We start from the raw sequence: 16067 nt of genomic DNA on the forward strand, positions 1-16067 counted from the left end.
AAAGTCCTGTCCCTCCCCTCCTTTTGGATAGTGTTACAGCTGCCAGCAGGGCATCTCTACAGAGAACTCCCTGCTTCCCAAGACCGTTCCAAATTTGGCGCAGCCTGGGAACCAGGGATCCGCTGAATTTCCGGTAGAAGTTATTTGTGAAGCCATCGGGCCCAGGACTTTTGCCCGTGGGGGAAGACTTTAATGCCTGATAGATCTCCTCTTCCATTATCTGGCGCTCTAGCTCTAATGTGTCTGCTTCCGACAGCGTGGGAAGTCCCACCCCTTTTAAATACTCCTTAGTCTTCTCTTCCTTATTTCCCTTAATTTTTCCTACTTTGCTACCCAAATAAAGTCCTGCAAAAAACTGTCTGAATTCCTCTGCTATATCTTTAGTGGTATGTCTCATTTTACCTTTACTGTCTTTGATCTTCTCTATGTAGTTCTCGTCTTTTTTTTTCCTTGTGACTGACGCTAGATGTTTCCCCACCTTATTACCCTGCATATGGAACCTTTTTACATGTGTAGTCCTAGCTTTCGCCATCTCTTCTTCCAATAACTCCCTAAGCTCTTCTCTTTTTAGTGTCAGTTCTTTTAATGTAGCCTCATCCTTTCCTAATGAGGCTTTATGTATTTGTTCCAGCTGATAGATTTTGGCTACGAGATTTTCTTTCTTCAATCTCCCCTCTCTCTTTTCCCCTGAGTCTATGGAAATTATGATCCCTCTTATGTATGCCTTGAATGTCTCCCACAGAACTCCCCCCGTTATCTCACTCGACTCGTTGTATGTGAAGAACTCATCTATTTCACTCTGTATTTTCTCCACCACTGAATCTTTCATAAGGAGGGCCTCATTGAACCTCCAAGAGAACAGGGCTCTAAAAAGTCCCCTAAGCTTTACTGTCATGGAGATTGGAGCGTGGTCTGATAGGGTAATAGCCTCTACCTTTGAATCTGCTATGCACTCCAACAGGCTATGGTCGATCAACAGGTAATCCAACCTCGAGTAGGTCCCGTGGACCGGGGAAAAGAAGGAATAGTCTCTCGTTTTGGGGTGTTGTACCCACCAAACATCGATGAGCTGACTATCTTGCATATCCTTCCCTAATCTCATCAATGAGCCTTTCCCCATGTCCCGGGTCCCAGAGGACCTGTCCAAGGCCGGATCCAGACAAAAATTAAGGTCACCTGCCAGGATTGTTTCCCCCTCCTTAAATACATTCAGTCTCCTTAGGGTCCGGGAGAAGTATTTTATCGGGTCTCTATTGGGGCAATAAACATTAACCAATGTGTATTTTCTAAATATAAACAGTGTAGCGCTAAAATACAAACATCTATGTGAGGAAATTAAGAGAGAGGGAGCTATTCCACAATTAAGTAAAGAATAACCACATCCAGTCTCAAAACTACATAAATTAAAAAATGAATTCCAAGTGTGTAGTCTGATAGCATATAAAACGCTCATTCATCAGTGATGAGAAAGACATAAACAGTTTCAAAAAAATATATATATAAAAAATATATATAAATAGTGAAAAAATATAATAGTGACAAATAAAGTGATAATTTAAAATGTCCGCATTTCTAGTAGAGATGAGATATAAATAACAAACTTAGTAATAATAATAAAATGTCCACAATTCAAGTGGGAGGTGTGGCCACCAAATGGAGTCTGGAGATTGTCTAGTCCCAATGATATATCATGCAGATAAAGTGAATTCAATACAATGCAGGTGATACATTAATATCTCTTCCATAGTGATCCGAATCAACATAAGGGATAAGGTACTCTTACTGACTTTGGTGGACTCACAGGCCGTTGGCGGTGAGTCAAAAGGGCTTGCACTGTCTTAAGATGAATGACAGTATGGGAGTGGACCATGCGCTGGTAAACCTCTTCCTTCAGATAGGGGACCAGGATCCTGCCCGGATGGTCTAAACGATCACTGTCCTTGTCAGCATTGGTAAACCATGTGTAAAGAAAAAAACAAGGAGCCTCCACATGGTGTAAATCCAAAAGTTCAATTGGCATTTATTTGATCAGTCACGATCATCAAAACAATCCATAAAAATATATAAAAAAAAAATTGTAGAATCGATTCCAATAATAAAAGAAGTCTCTTCAGACGAAACGCGTCGGGTCTCCTTGCTGTACCCAGCCACCCACACCACGCTAGCCTTCTTTTATTATTGGAATTGATTCTACAATTTTTTTTTTTTTTTATATATTTTTATGGATTGTTTTGATGATCGTGACTGATCAAATAAATGCCAATTGAACTTTTGGATTTACACCATGTGGAGGCTCCTTGTTTTTTTCTTTACACATGGTTTACCAATGCTGACAAGGACGGTGATCGTTTAGACCATCCGGGCAGGATCCTGGTCCCCTATCTGAAGGAAGAGGTTTACCAGCGCATGGTCCACTCCCATACTGTCATTCATCTTAAGACAGTGCAAGCCCTTTTGACTCACCGCCAACGGCCTGTGAGTCCACCAAAGTCAGTAAGAGTACCTTATCACTACTACAGGATCACTACGGAGGAGATATTAATGTATCACCTGCATTGTATTAAATTCGCTTTATCTGCATGATATATCATTGGGACTAGACAATCTCCAGACTCTATTTGGTGGTCACACCTCCCACTTGAATTGTGGACATTTTATTATTATTACTAAGTTTGTTATTTATTGATATGACTGATTTCTGATTGGGACTCTAAAACAAAGTTAATACTGCAGCTGCAGGAACAGATTCACAGGACTCAATCACTGTGTTTAAAATGTCCGTTCGGTGAAAAAATTTATTATTACATGTTATTTTATACATAGATAAGAAAGGGGTGGTGTGAGATGTTATTAAAAAGTAACAAATAGCAATATGTTATTAAAATCTAACAAATAGAAATATATTATTAAAAACTAGCGAATAGAACAATTGCAAAAGTAAAACCTTGAAAAGGGAGGGGGGAGTAGAAAGCGTTTAGTAGGAGAAGTGTCTGTGTGTTAGGTGAAGGTTACAAAACACATTTCAACAGTGAGAACAAAATGGATTCTCTTGTGCTTAAATGAACAGTACAATGAATGTCCATGTCATTTCCCCCCTTTTGTTTATTTGACACCATTCTTCTCCGCGTTACGTTCAGCCGATTGCTGGTAACTCCTGTTACATTGGCGCAGAGAGACGGCGTCCTGTTCAGCTCTCTCCTAGCTTTCTCACAATAATGGGTTCATCAGGGCTGGTGGTACATTTGTTGGTACAGTGGGTAGTCACACAGAGGCATAGCCTGATGAGGAAGTAAATAACAAACATGAGAAATAGGAACATCACAATGTAAGCGCCTAGTTTCTGTAACCATGTTGCTATGCCATATAAAAAATCACCAAAACCTCCTAAACCCTGAAAGGGGTTCCATCCATCTTTAGCAATATCTCTGGCCTTATTCTGTAGTTCTCTTATCTTAGCAAGATGCCTTTTAATAATGTCCTCATTATCAGAAATGTATATACAACAGTCAGTGCGAAATATCTTACACATCCCACCTTGAGCTGCAGTGAGATAATTTAGCGTTAATCTGTGCTCTAATACTACTTTTTTAAGCTGAGCCATTTCTTCATTTAATAAACCTATATCAGTGGTAGTAAGGTTAATAATCTCATCTACAATTCTAGTGTAATTATTTAGTCTTTTCATTGCTTCAATTCCCCATCCTGTCCAGGAAGGGAACCATGACCATGCCATGTCACCTTCAGTGAACAGCTCTCTTTTGAACACTAAAGGGTATTCTGGACTTTGATCTGGTCGCACTGTATCTTTGCAAACAGCCAAAGCAGGTACTAACTTCCCAATATAACATGTACCTGTAACATTAGTAGGAAGCCAGGCGTAAGCTTTATTTCCACATATATAATATAACCCTCTACGTATGGACGGTATGCCTGCTCCTAAAAAACTGGAAGCAATAACATGGAATCTCAGGTAACCGATATTTTCACATATTGGAAACTGTGAGCAATTTGTACTATAAAGGGTTCTATTTAGTTCTGGATCTGGGATATAATAATATTGACCATGGTTTCCTCCATAAACTGTAATTTTTGCTCCGCTGCAATCTGAATTGCCCAACCGTCTACATTTAGTGTTAAACGGGCATGTGATGTTTAAACAAATCTGTGGAGTGTTTATCTGTTTCGAAACCATCAAAGTTACTGATCTGTGCTCATTAGCTGTGGAGACTATGTATGAGCCATTTATTCTGGTCCTGTTTAGATCAGTGAAATTGAGAGGCATTGCTATCATGGGTATTGTTCCTGTTTGGGGATGTAAGTGAGAACACACCCAGCAGTTACTAGCGTTGCTATGGGTTGCATACAATTTTAACATTTGGATGGAAGGGTTATTTTTCCATGTCTCAGTTCTCACAAACAACAAAAAGAAAAGAAACATTATCATCTTTTTTTCAAAGGATATCATCACTTCAGGATTTTCTTGCAGTGACTGGCGTGAATCCAGGTGGGCTTTCCTTCCAACTTGACAGCAGAACTGGTTGTCAAAAGCACCAAATGTGGTCCGTCAAATTTTAGTTCTAGTGGCTTTCTGACGTGTCGCTTGACCACCACCCAGTCACCTGGTTGGATTCTGTGAATACCTGAAACAGAATCTGGGTCGGGGATAGATTTATAAACACCTTCATGTATTTTATTCAATGTTCTTTGCAAAATCTGAACATATTCTAACAGATTAGAGTGAGAAGCCTGCAACTGTTGGGGAAAATATAGCCCTGTTTTGGGTGGCCCTCCAAATAAAATCTCATAGGGGGACAGCCCATGTGGTTGTTTAGGGGTAGTTCTTACAGAATATAGGGCTAATGGCAAAGCTTCCACCCATCCTTTTCCTGTATCTGCTTTAATTTTTGCACATCTGTTTTTCAAAATTCCATTAAGTCTCTCAACTTTACCACTACTTTGTGGATGATAAGGTGTATGGAAAGCTTGCTGTATGTGAAGTGCTTCCATTACCTCTTTCATTACTTCCCCGGTAAAATGGGTTCCTCTGTCACTCTCAATAGTTTCAGGAACTCCATATCTACAAACTATTTCATTCAAAATTTTCTTTGCTGTTGTTTTTGCATTTGCTTTGGCTACTGGCCAGCTCTCGGGCCAACCTGAAAACATGTCAACACACACTAAAGCAAACTCATAGGTGCCTATTCTGGGCATCTGAATGTAGTCTATTTGAATTCTTTGGAAAGGGAAATCTGGCTTTGGAGAATGCCTTTGGGGAACATGAACAGGCCTCCCTGCATTGTACAGAGCACAAGTGAGACATGAAGCACAAAACCTGGCTGCAAATGCACTAAATCCAGGTGCTATCCAATAGCAGTCAGTAAGTGCCACCATCGCGCCCTTAGCAAGATGACTGACGCCATGTGCCAGCTGTGCTAAAACTGGGTACAAACTCCTGGGTAGACACCACCTGTTGTCAGCGCTCCACAGGCCCTGCTGATTTTGGGTAGCATTACATTTGATCCACTTATCCTTCTCTTCATCAGGGGCCTGGTTCTGCAACTGAATTAGAGTTTCTACATCCCACTGCTCTTGATGAGGGGAAACTGTCCCCGCTACCTGGGCGACCCCTACAGTGGGTGTGACTCCAAATGCCATAAGGGCAGCATCCTTTGCCGCTTGGTCCGCTAAAGCATTTCCTCTGGCGGTCATGTCACTTCCCCTTGCATGCCCTTTTACCTTCAAGATGGCAACTTCTGCTGGTTTCTGAAAGGCCTCAAATAGTTGCTCTATGAGTTTTGCATGTCTCACTGGCTTCCCTGCACTAGTCAGAAAGTGCCGTGCTTTCCAGATAGGCCCAAAATCGTGGGCTATTCCAAATGCATATCTGCTGTCAGTGTACACATTTCCCCTTTGATTCTCTAGGAGATGACATGCTTTGACTACAGCATACAACTCCGCTTCCTGTGCTGACATCTGGGGTTTCAATGCTTCCTGATGTAAAATGGTGTCTGTAGTGGTTACAGCAAACCCTGTGTGTGGCTGACCATCATCAGTGTAAAATCTGGAACCATCTACGAATAAGTGTGTGTCACAATCTGATAAGGGCTCATCTTTTGCTGGTGTGACAGAGGCCCTTTCTACCTCCATAAGAGCCATACAATCATGAGAAAAACTCTCAGGTTCTACATCAGTACCATTTGTTGCATCTTCCTCATCAATTATAGGAAGAAGAGTAGCCGGATTTAAAGTAACACATCGTTTGATTGTTAAATTCGATTGAAGGAAAAAGAGCAGACTGGTACTTGTCAAATCTACTGGCAGACACATGTCTAGTATTTACTTGATTCATGATTTCCTGTACTGCATGTGGCACATACAGGATCAGAGCAGAATCTAGTACAAGCTCCGTTACTTTGTCTAGCAGCAAAATGCAGACTGCTATGGCTCGCATACAACTGGGGGAGCCTTTGATGACAGGGTCTAATGAGGCTGATACATACATCACAGGCCTCTGTTTGTCTCCATGTAGCTGGGTGAGTACACCTGCAGCAAATCCATTGACTTCATGACATAACAACGAGAAAGTCTTAGTATAGTCAGGAAGTCCAATGGCGGGAGCTTCAGACAAAATTTTAATAAGCTCCTTCATCTGCAATTCATTGTCCCATGTGAGTTTGAAAGGGTTTCTAGTGGTAGCCTCATATAGAGGAGCCATAAGTTCTGATGCATTTGGAATCCAGTCCCTACAATATCCCACTAACCCCAGGAAGGCACGTAGTTGCCGGACATTTCTTGGCTTTTCAAAGTTTTGTAGAGTTTTAACTCGATCTGGGGTTAGGTGACGGATTCCATGTGAAATGCAGTGACCCAGGAAGATCACTTTCTCTTGGCAGTATTGTAGCTTATCTTTGCTAACTTTGTTGTTACTGTTATAGAGAAACAGGAGAAGGCTTACTGTTTCTCTGCTACAAATGTCCTTTGTATCAGAACAAATAAGCAAATCGTCTATGTACTGAAGCAAAACAGTGTTTGGGTGTGAGGGGGACCATTGGTCCAATACTTGCTTTAACGCAGTATTATATTCAGAGGGGCTACTCACACAGCCTTGGGGCAATCTTGTCCATGCTAACTTTTGGGCATCATGGGTAAATGAAAAAAGGTGCCAGCAATCTGGGTGCAGGGGCACCGAAAAGAAAGCATTTGCAAGATCAATCACTGTAAAGCAGGTGCTGGAGGCAGGTATTCCACTTAGTAAAGTGCGGGAGTTGGGCACGATCGGGGTATCTGCCTCTATTATATTGTTAATGGCTCTCAAATCATGCACCATGCGATATGTCACCTGCCCACCCTTCTTGTCTGGCTTCTTTGCAATTGGGAACAGGGGTGTATTGACCTGGGACTTAATTGGTACAACAACCCCTGCTGCTTTCAGTTGAGTGATTTGATCCTTTATCCCCTCAGTCTGAGCAATACTCAGTGGGTACTGTTTAATCTGTGGGAGATGGGCTCCTGGTTTAATTTTTATCATGACTGGGGTGCAATCCAGCAGACCTACATCATATTTACTGGTGGCCCATAATTCAGTGGGAATCACTTTCAATTTTGGTGGAAATGGCAGAGTGGAGTCTTGGATTAAAAATACTCCACAGGCACAATTTAAAACTTCTCCTGATAGACTACTGACCACTTGGACTCCTGTAGGAGTGTAGTCTATGTTTGCTAAAATTTGGTTCAAAATGTCAGCTCCCAAAAGATTGGTAGGAACTGTGTCTGAAACTAACACTTTAGTGACAATTTCTGTTTGCTGTCCTAGCCTGAGTTTAAGTGGCTTGGACTCAACCAAATCAGTAGAGGTCCCGGTTAGGCCAACACCAGAGATAACATTTGTAGATAATAATCCTGGAGGTAAGTCCTCTATATTAAAAACACTTCGGCTTGCACCAGTATCAATTAAACAGGTTAATTCTGTTTCTCCTCCAGGATAGGGGAGTTCTTGTAAAAATACTTTTACTCTGGCCTCGGGACCATTGTCTCCCCTATTTAACATGATTGATACTGGCATGCCATTTTCCTATGCCTGATCCACTGCTTTTGGCAGAGAACTGGGATCAGCATGAGGGGCCTCTAAGCTCTTTTCTAGTCTACGGTCAGGAAGATGGCAGAATTTGGCTATGTGTCCTTCCCCATCACAATTGTAGCATATAATTGGTCCCCGATTGCCATGATTTCTGAAATTGCCTTTGCCTCTTCCTCTTCCTCTCTGCTTCCCCATGTACATTACCTTGGGTTTGCTGTCTTTTTGGTTAATCCTGTTTTATATGGACAACAGGATAGGCAGGACGTCTCGAATAGACATATTGCCTGCCTCAGGCCTTGCTGTGAACAACTTTTCTTTCAACTGGGGTATTAAACCATCAAGAAACCTTTGTTTCACCAGTTGTGTAGATGGACTTGCAGTTTCTCCCGCCTTCTCTTCCTCTATTTTAATGCCTGCTTCCTCAGCCATATCACTTAACCGCCTCCAATAAGCCCCTGCTGCTTCCTCTTTCCCTTGCTTAGCATTCATAAATTCAGCATGTCTGGTTTGTCCATATATTTGGGGCAATTTTTCCTTCAATTTCTCACAAACCTCCCGTCCACTAACCATCTTACCTAGATTTTTGACGTCTACACCACATTCTTTAAGTATATAGCCAGACATGTTGCTTCCCACTGCTTTAATAAGAAGCTGATGAATGTCAGTAGCAGAAGCCTCATATGCTTCCTGTGCAGCACTAAGTTTGTTTGCAAACCCAATTGGATTCTTTCTAGGATCTCCCAATCCCTCTAATATGGCTCTCATATCTTTGGGACTAAAAGGTACATGCCATTTAATTTGAGACTTACTGTCAACAGCATCACCTTCAAAAACTAATTGGGTTCTGACAGGATAAACTGCAACAGATTTCTCTATGCCAGGGGCAGAAGGGCTGGCATCTCCCTTCCTTCTCTCTTCATCTTGCTGCCACAATTTGGAAATTATGGTTTGCTCTGGAAGTTCAGACTCTATCTCTCTTTCTCTGGCCAAAGCCTTAAGTTCAGAGACATCTAGGTTTGCATATGTGCCTTTTGATTTATGCCAATCATCTGTTTCTAGGATACGAGCCAAATCCCTCTTTGTAGGTTGATATGGGGCTGTTAAACCTCTGCTCTCTACTATATTGCATAGCTCATCTTTTGTGTGTTCCATGTAATCTAATTCTTTTGCTTTTGTGCGTGGACCCCTTAAAGCCAAACTGGCAGCCACATAAGGTGGGGGGTCCTCCTCTACAGAGTCTTCTGGCCAAACGTAGTAAATTTGGGCAGTACTTTTATTAAATATCTCCGTCAAGCCAGTTTGATTTGCTACTTTAGCTTCTGTCTCCCATGTGCAAGCTATTCTCCACGTTCCTTCACTGCACAGTAGTGGGCCATAATCGTGCAGAAAAGTTTGCCATACTTTTAAATCAAAAGTCCCTTCAGATTTTAAAGGTTTGGCTGTTCCCTTTGTCCATTCTACCCATTTATCTAGGGGCTCAGTATAGGCAGAACCGTACCTTCGGTTCATATATTCTCTAGCGCTCATCTTGCGCTGGGCATTTTCTGAAGGCCTCTCTCCCTTCATTCCCTTAATTAATTTAATGCCCATAATGACTGGCCAGTCTTCTCTCTTCTCTACTTGTGCCTATACCCTCTTGCCTCTAAAACAAATAGTACAGCAAATCTGCAGATTTACAAGAATAGTCTCCACTTATCTACGTGGATAGAAGGGGTTTATGACAATAGACAAAACACTCATTAAGAGACCCTCCTCGTCTCTTCTCTTCTCTGTGAGTTTTATCTGACCCTACCATGCGCCCACAAGGAGTCAACGCAGGGAACTGCAGAGGATTTTCCCTATCCACACACAGTCCAACCCGTGAAGGGGGACACAAACACACTCACACACACACGTTACCCAACCAGAAAGGTCCGAGAGTGGTCTGGTTTCCTTGAGAACCGACAGATAGGATACATAGGAAAAGGCAGAAATATAGCAAGCTTAAGGGCAGCTTACCTAGCCGGCATTTGAGGTCTGCGTTTCCCGATGATCCCGATCGAAGCGCGGTTCCTTCTGGAGACTCTGCCAAACTCCTGGCTGGCTCGCCAAGACTGATATGACTGATTTCTGATTGGGACTCTAAAACAAAGTTAATACTGCAGCTGCAGGAACAGATTCACAGGACTCAATCACTGTGTTTAAAATGTCCGTTCGGTGAAAAATGTATTATTACATGTTATTTTATACATAGATAAGAAAGGGATGGTGTGAGATGTTATTAAAAAGTAACAAATAGCAATATGTTATTAAAAGCTAACAAATAGAAATATATTATTAAAAACTAGCGAATAGAACAATTGCAAAAGTAAAACCTTGAAAAGGGAGGGGGGAGTAGAGAGCGTTTAGTAGGAGAAGTGTCTGTGTGTTAGATGAAGGTTACAGAACACATTTCAACAGTGAGAACAAAATGGATTCTCTTGTGCTTAAATGAACAGTACAATGAATGTCCATGTCATTTATATCTCATCTCTACTAGAAATGCGGACATTTTAAATTATCACTTTATTTGTCACTATTATATTTTTTCACTATTTATATATATTTTTTATATATATATTTTTTTGAGACTGTTTATGTCTTTCTCATCACTGATGAATGAGCGTTTTATATGCTATCAGACTACACACTTGGAATTCATTTTTTAATTTATGTAGTTTTGAGACTGGATGTGGTTATTCTTTACTTAATTGTGGAATAGCTCCCTCTCTCTTAATTTCCTCACATAGATGTTTGTATTTTAGCGCTACACTGTTTATATTTAGGTAATTTGCACAATTTGGTCTTATTGTAGTGTTGGCTGCTCTTTAACTTTTTTGATCGGCGAGGTATTTTCTATCTATAATGTGTATTTTCTGTCCCCTAGAATAATTTTTACAAACAGAAACCGCCCCTCTTCATCCGCCAACTTCTCCATCAGTGTGAGTTTGATCCTTTTCGAGAACCCTATAGCTACTCCCTTCGCCCTTTTAATAGGTGAGTCACAATATACCCATGCTGGAAAATTCTTTGAATTCAGCTTGATGTTTTCCTCCTGCACCAGGTGAGTCTCCTGCAAGAAGACCACATCGGCATCCTACCTCTGTAATTCATTCATAATTTTCCGCCTCTTCCCTGATGAATTTAAACCTTTCACATTGTAGGAGACACACTTAACTTCTATCCCCACCATCAACCGCCTTACTCGCTATTGGACAGCTGCAGGGGCACCTCCCTCCCCCACCTCCCCCGCCCCTCTCCCCTCCTACCCCCCTCCCCCACCCCGCCTCCCCCCCTCCTCCCCTCCCCCTCCTCCCACCCCCCAACCCCCCTCCCTCCTGCGGCCACTGCTAGGCCGATGGGACCCAGTGTCGGGAATATCAAATTACCGACCTGTTTCCCCTCGTGCTCCAGGGTGGGGCACTGGGCGTGGACAGCTGTAGTGCCCCCCCCTGCAATAGGTGCGGGGCCTTGAAGGGCCTTCTTCTGCCCCCTTCTTTACTCCATCTCCCCGCTCCCCCCGTCCACCCCCCCCCTCAACCGCCCGACTCCCCCCCGCCCCCTCCCCCACGCCCCCCCCCTCTTATAAGCACAGATACTGAACTTCTACCCTTCTACCTAGGCATAACCCCATCTGGAATGTCTGGGACTGGGATCTCCAGAACATTTGCAGATCCCCCATATTTTTCATTTTGAATGTCCTGCCCTCCTTTGTCACACTTATTGACAATGGGAAGCCCCAGCTGTATTTCAGGTTGGCTCCCTTCAATAAATCCAACAGAGGTTTTAATAGGCGCCTTCTCGCCAGGGTTCCTGCTGACAAATCCGAAAATATTTGGACCTCCTGATTACGAAATTTCAATGGTTGTGCCCCTCTTAAGTTTTTCCAAATCTTTGCTTTATCCTCGAATTGGTGGAACTTTACTATTATGTCCCTGGGCACATCTTCTCTAATGTTTTGGGGTTTTCTTATCCTATGGACTCTGTCGATTTTAAGGTCACCCTCCAGGCTCCTTCCTAAAAGGGGGTTAAAAAGTTATTTCATTACTATAAACAGGTCTTCCCCATTCTGCTCTGGTATGGATCTAATCCTTAGGTTCTGACGCCTGCTTTGGTTTTCCTGCTCCTCCAATCTATACTTCAGCTCATATTGATCCCCCTGCAGGGTTTTTACTTGTTTTTTAAGAATCTCTATATCCTGGGCCTGCTGTTCCGCCACCTTCTCCGCCTCTTCTACTCGCCTGAGGAGGTGTCTTAGATCTAATCTGACATTAGAAATTTCCATTTTAATTGAGTTTTCCAGCTTGATGAGCATTTCTTGCATCTCATATTTAGTTGGAGGGGCCTCAGCAGCGTGTTCAAATTCCATGCTTGGGCCTGGTTCTACCTCGGCCTGAGCCTCTATATTGTGGGACCCCCCCTTGCACTCCTTTATTCTTTGCTGTGACCTTTTTTTTTTCTTTGGCCTCTTGTTGTTTATGCTCTGGACCTGGGCTTTTTAAATATTTTTGTATTGTGCTTGAATTCAAACTCTCTCTAGGCTCTGCCTGCTTTTGAGAACGTCCTCTCATGTTCCCTGCTTCTGGACTATGCCAACTTTTGATCTCAGAGCGAGCGCAACCCCAATCAGGAAGGAAAAGAACCCAACGGAGACAAGCCCAGTACACGGTTTCTACATTCCAGTGTCCCCCCAGGTGCCCCTTTTAATTTCTGGTCTACAAACGGAGGGTAACTCTCAGGCCGCTCTTCTCCCCCGTTTTTCGAATTGCGGTTGTCCCCCCTGTCTACTGGGGTTACTGGGGCTGCTGGTGTGCACACTTTCCCTCTGATTTCTTAGTTCAACAATATGTCAACACCACGGGCAGTTCATTTATATGACACAGACACAGATCCCCGCACTATAAAGTTCCATTAAGTACCATTAAGATCTTGCTTTTACTCACATGGGTAATTTTTTCACAGTCCCAGTAAAACCCAGGCTGGGTGCCTTCACAACCTGCTTCTCCCTTAAGAATCGGTAAAGTCCTACCTTACTCTTGCAGACCTCTTTGGACTAGACAGGATTACCAGTGTTCATCGTGGGGTGGCATGGCGCTCCTCTCTCTCTGATGCTCCTTCTCCGTTCAGTGTTCGGGAGATCGTACCACTTCCTTCAGATTCTGTGCATATACACCGGTACTCGGGGCGCCAGTATCTCTTGTCCGCTTCTCCCTTCACACTCGGCTGTCCCCTCTGGCTGCGGGGACAAGTAAAGTAGGTGGGGGGTGCGCGGGAGGGATGAGCGGGGCTCCGGGGTCGGGGATGAAGCCGAGCCGCGAGGGATATGGAGGCTGCGGGCGGGGGACGCCGCGGGTGCGACCACTTCAGCAGCCGTCGAATAGAGACGGCTGCCTGGCTCACTCCTCTGCAGCTTTAGGTGGGGACTCTATGCGCTTCACCTGGGCTCTCACCCCACGCTTGCACCGACGCCGCCATCACTCCGACCTCTGCCCTCCTCCTTCCACAGCCCCACCACCAGGCCCCTCCCCCTCTCAAAGCACGTCACATCCCGTCTTCAACTCTTATCTTCTAATTTCTATATGTATTTGTGCACCAAAAAACTAAGCTCTTCAGCACACCTGCAAGTTAATGATAAAGGTGGGATCTGTATATATAACAGCTGTGAAGAATTGCAGGTAATTAATTCAGCTGGTGAATAAAAAGTGTTGTATGTGTCAGCCCTGGTTCACATTGGTGAGATTTGACATGTCAAATTGGTAGCAATAGCACCATTCTCATTGGTGCGGCGTGGCAATTTCCAAAAGTAGTTTCTGTACTAGATTTTGGTGACTTCAGGGTGCAATTTTTATTGACATCAGTGCACAGAAGTCTCTGAAATTCCCCCTGCAGTCGGGACTGACATGCGGGAATGAAATTGTGCGAGTTCAGCTGAACTTGTACGATTTCCTCCCGCTGTCAGTGTGAACCAGGGCTCAAACTGGGCCTTTGCCTTTGTAATTCACCTGCTGCTATCCCAGGGACACCATTTCTTATCTAACTTTACCTTCAAATATCGTTATATGTAGAAATAAAGATTCACATATCTGCAAATAAGATAAAAGAAAAAAATTCTATTTGTGGTAGCGATCAAATATTCACAGCTGTGATCAAAAGAGCGTGGTTTCACCTTCTGACCTGGAAATGAGTCATTGTAATCACCCGGAAGTTCCTGTGCTGGTCAAGATCTCCATCTAGGTCAGTGGTTCTCAACTCCAGTCCTCGGGACCCACCAACAGGCCAGATTTTAAGTATTACCTTGGGGAGTTGCAGACTAGAATACTGCAATCACTGAGCAGCAAGTGATATCACCTGTGATGTATTTCAACTATCTTGCAAACCTGGCCTGTTGGTGGGTCCTGAGGACTGGAGTTGAGAACCACTGATCTAGGTGGACATGGCGAGGTCCCTCTTTAGCAAAGAAGAGGTGCTGCTCATTTGCCGGGTAAGTGTAGGATATGTATTTGTACTTACTCAATGTGGGGGTGGATGTGGTTCATTGATTTGTTTGGCATCATCACACATTTGCTTCTGGCCCATGTGCACACATCACTTCCTGCATTTATTCTGCTGATGTAAATCAGTAAGGACTATGCAAATATAAATGAGAGCTACTTTTTAAAAAAAATATATATGCCTTGTTTCACAGGTGGGTGACTTTTCCAGCAAATTTGGACCACCGAGCTGTATGACAAGTTGTACACCATGAGACTCAATGCTAACCATTCATATCTGTGCTACTTCAAATTGCAACAACTTCAAAGTAGTCCCTGTACTACTTTGGTGTGACTTTCATATGACTTGAGGTACATAGGGTGCAATATTACACAGGCATTCCCAGAAGTTGGGGACAAGTTGTAGCAGCAAAATAGTTTGACTTTCAGGTCGCAGCAGTGTGAATGAGATTCATGGATTATACCTTTGAATTAGGCACTATTCTCACTTGTGCATCCCGCAAGTGGGTCAAATTCGTCCCTGCACTACTTTGGTTTGACTTTGATGTGACTTGAGGCCCATATACCGCAAGATTACACAGGCATTGGTTGCACAAGTGCAAATGGGGCCTAATTCAAAGGTGTTATCAATGAATCTCATTAGGTTCCTTTCACACTTGGCCGACTTTTCATACAACTTGAGGTCCGTAAGGCCCCTTTCACACTTGTGCGACCTGAAAGTCCCACAATTTTGCAGCACTTTTTGCCGCAAATTTGATGTGATTTGAAGCAATGTCAGTGTAATCTTGAGGTCTATGGACATAGGAGTCGCAGGACAAGTCGCACAAGTGTGAAAGGGGCCTTAGGGCCGGTTCAAACTGCTCTGCGGTCTGACATCGGATGTGATTTGCCCCGCACTGCAAATCACATGCAATGTCTGTGTGATGCAAACTCAGCCATACAGATCGTATGGTTGAATTTGCATTGCATTCGGACCAAACTCGCACAGGACCCTTTTTTTGGTCCGCAGCAGAATCAGATTGCATGGGTGTAGCCTGAATTTGCAGTTCGCTCTGCGATATGCGATCTAATTTGGGGGTGTCATTAGCTTTCTACTGACACTCCCAGCAGTTCGCATATGGCAGTGTGAACTGCCTGCAAGTTGTATGCGATGCTGGAACCCGCACTGAATTTGCGTGAACTGGCGCTGACCCTAGGTTCACACCTATGCATTTTTTAGTGCATTTTGCAGTTTGCAGAAACACTCTACAGTTCATTTTCTGTTTGTGATGTGATTTTTGATGCATTTTGCGGTTCTTATTTTAACACTGTACATAGCTGGTTGCTAACCGGCAGGCCGGGAAGCCAGCCACCGCGTCATTAACAACCAATGAGTCATCAGCTGTCAGCGGCTTCCCCACTGAAAGTAAAAAAAAAAAACGCCAGCCAAAAAATGCTCTTCGGGTCCCCCCCATACCAAAAGTAAAAAAAAATGGCGTGGG

The sequence above is a fragment of the Aquarana catesbeiana genome, linkage group LG01, assembly GCF_042186555.1.
Source record: "Aquarana catesbeiana isolate 2022-GZ linkage group LG01, ASM4218655v1, whole genome shotgun sequence".
Taxonomy (NCBI): domain Eukaryota; kingdom Metazoa; phylum Chordata; class Amphibia; order Anura; family Ranidae; genus Aquarana; species Aquarana catesbeiana.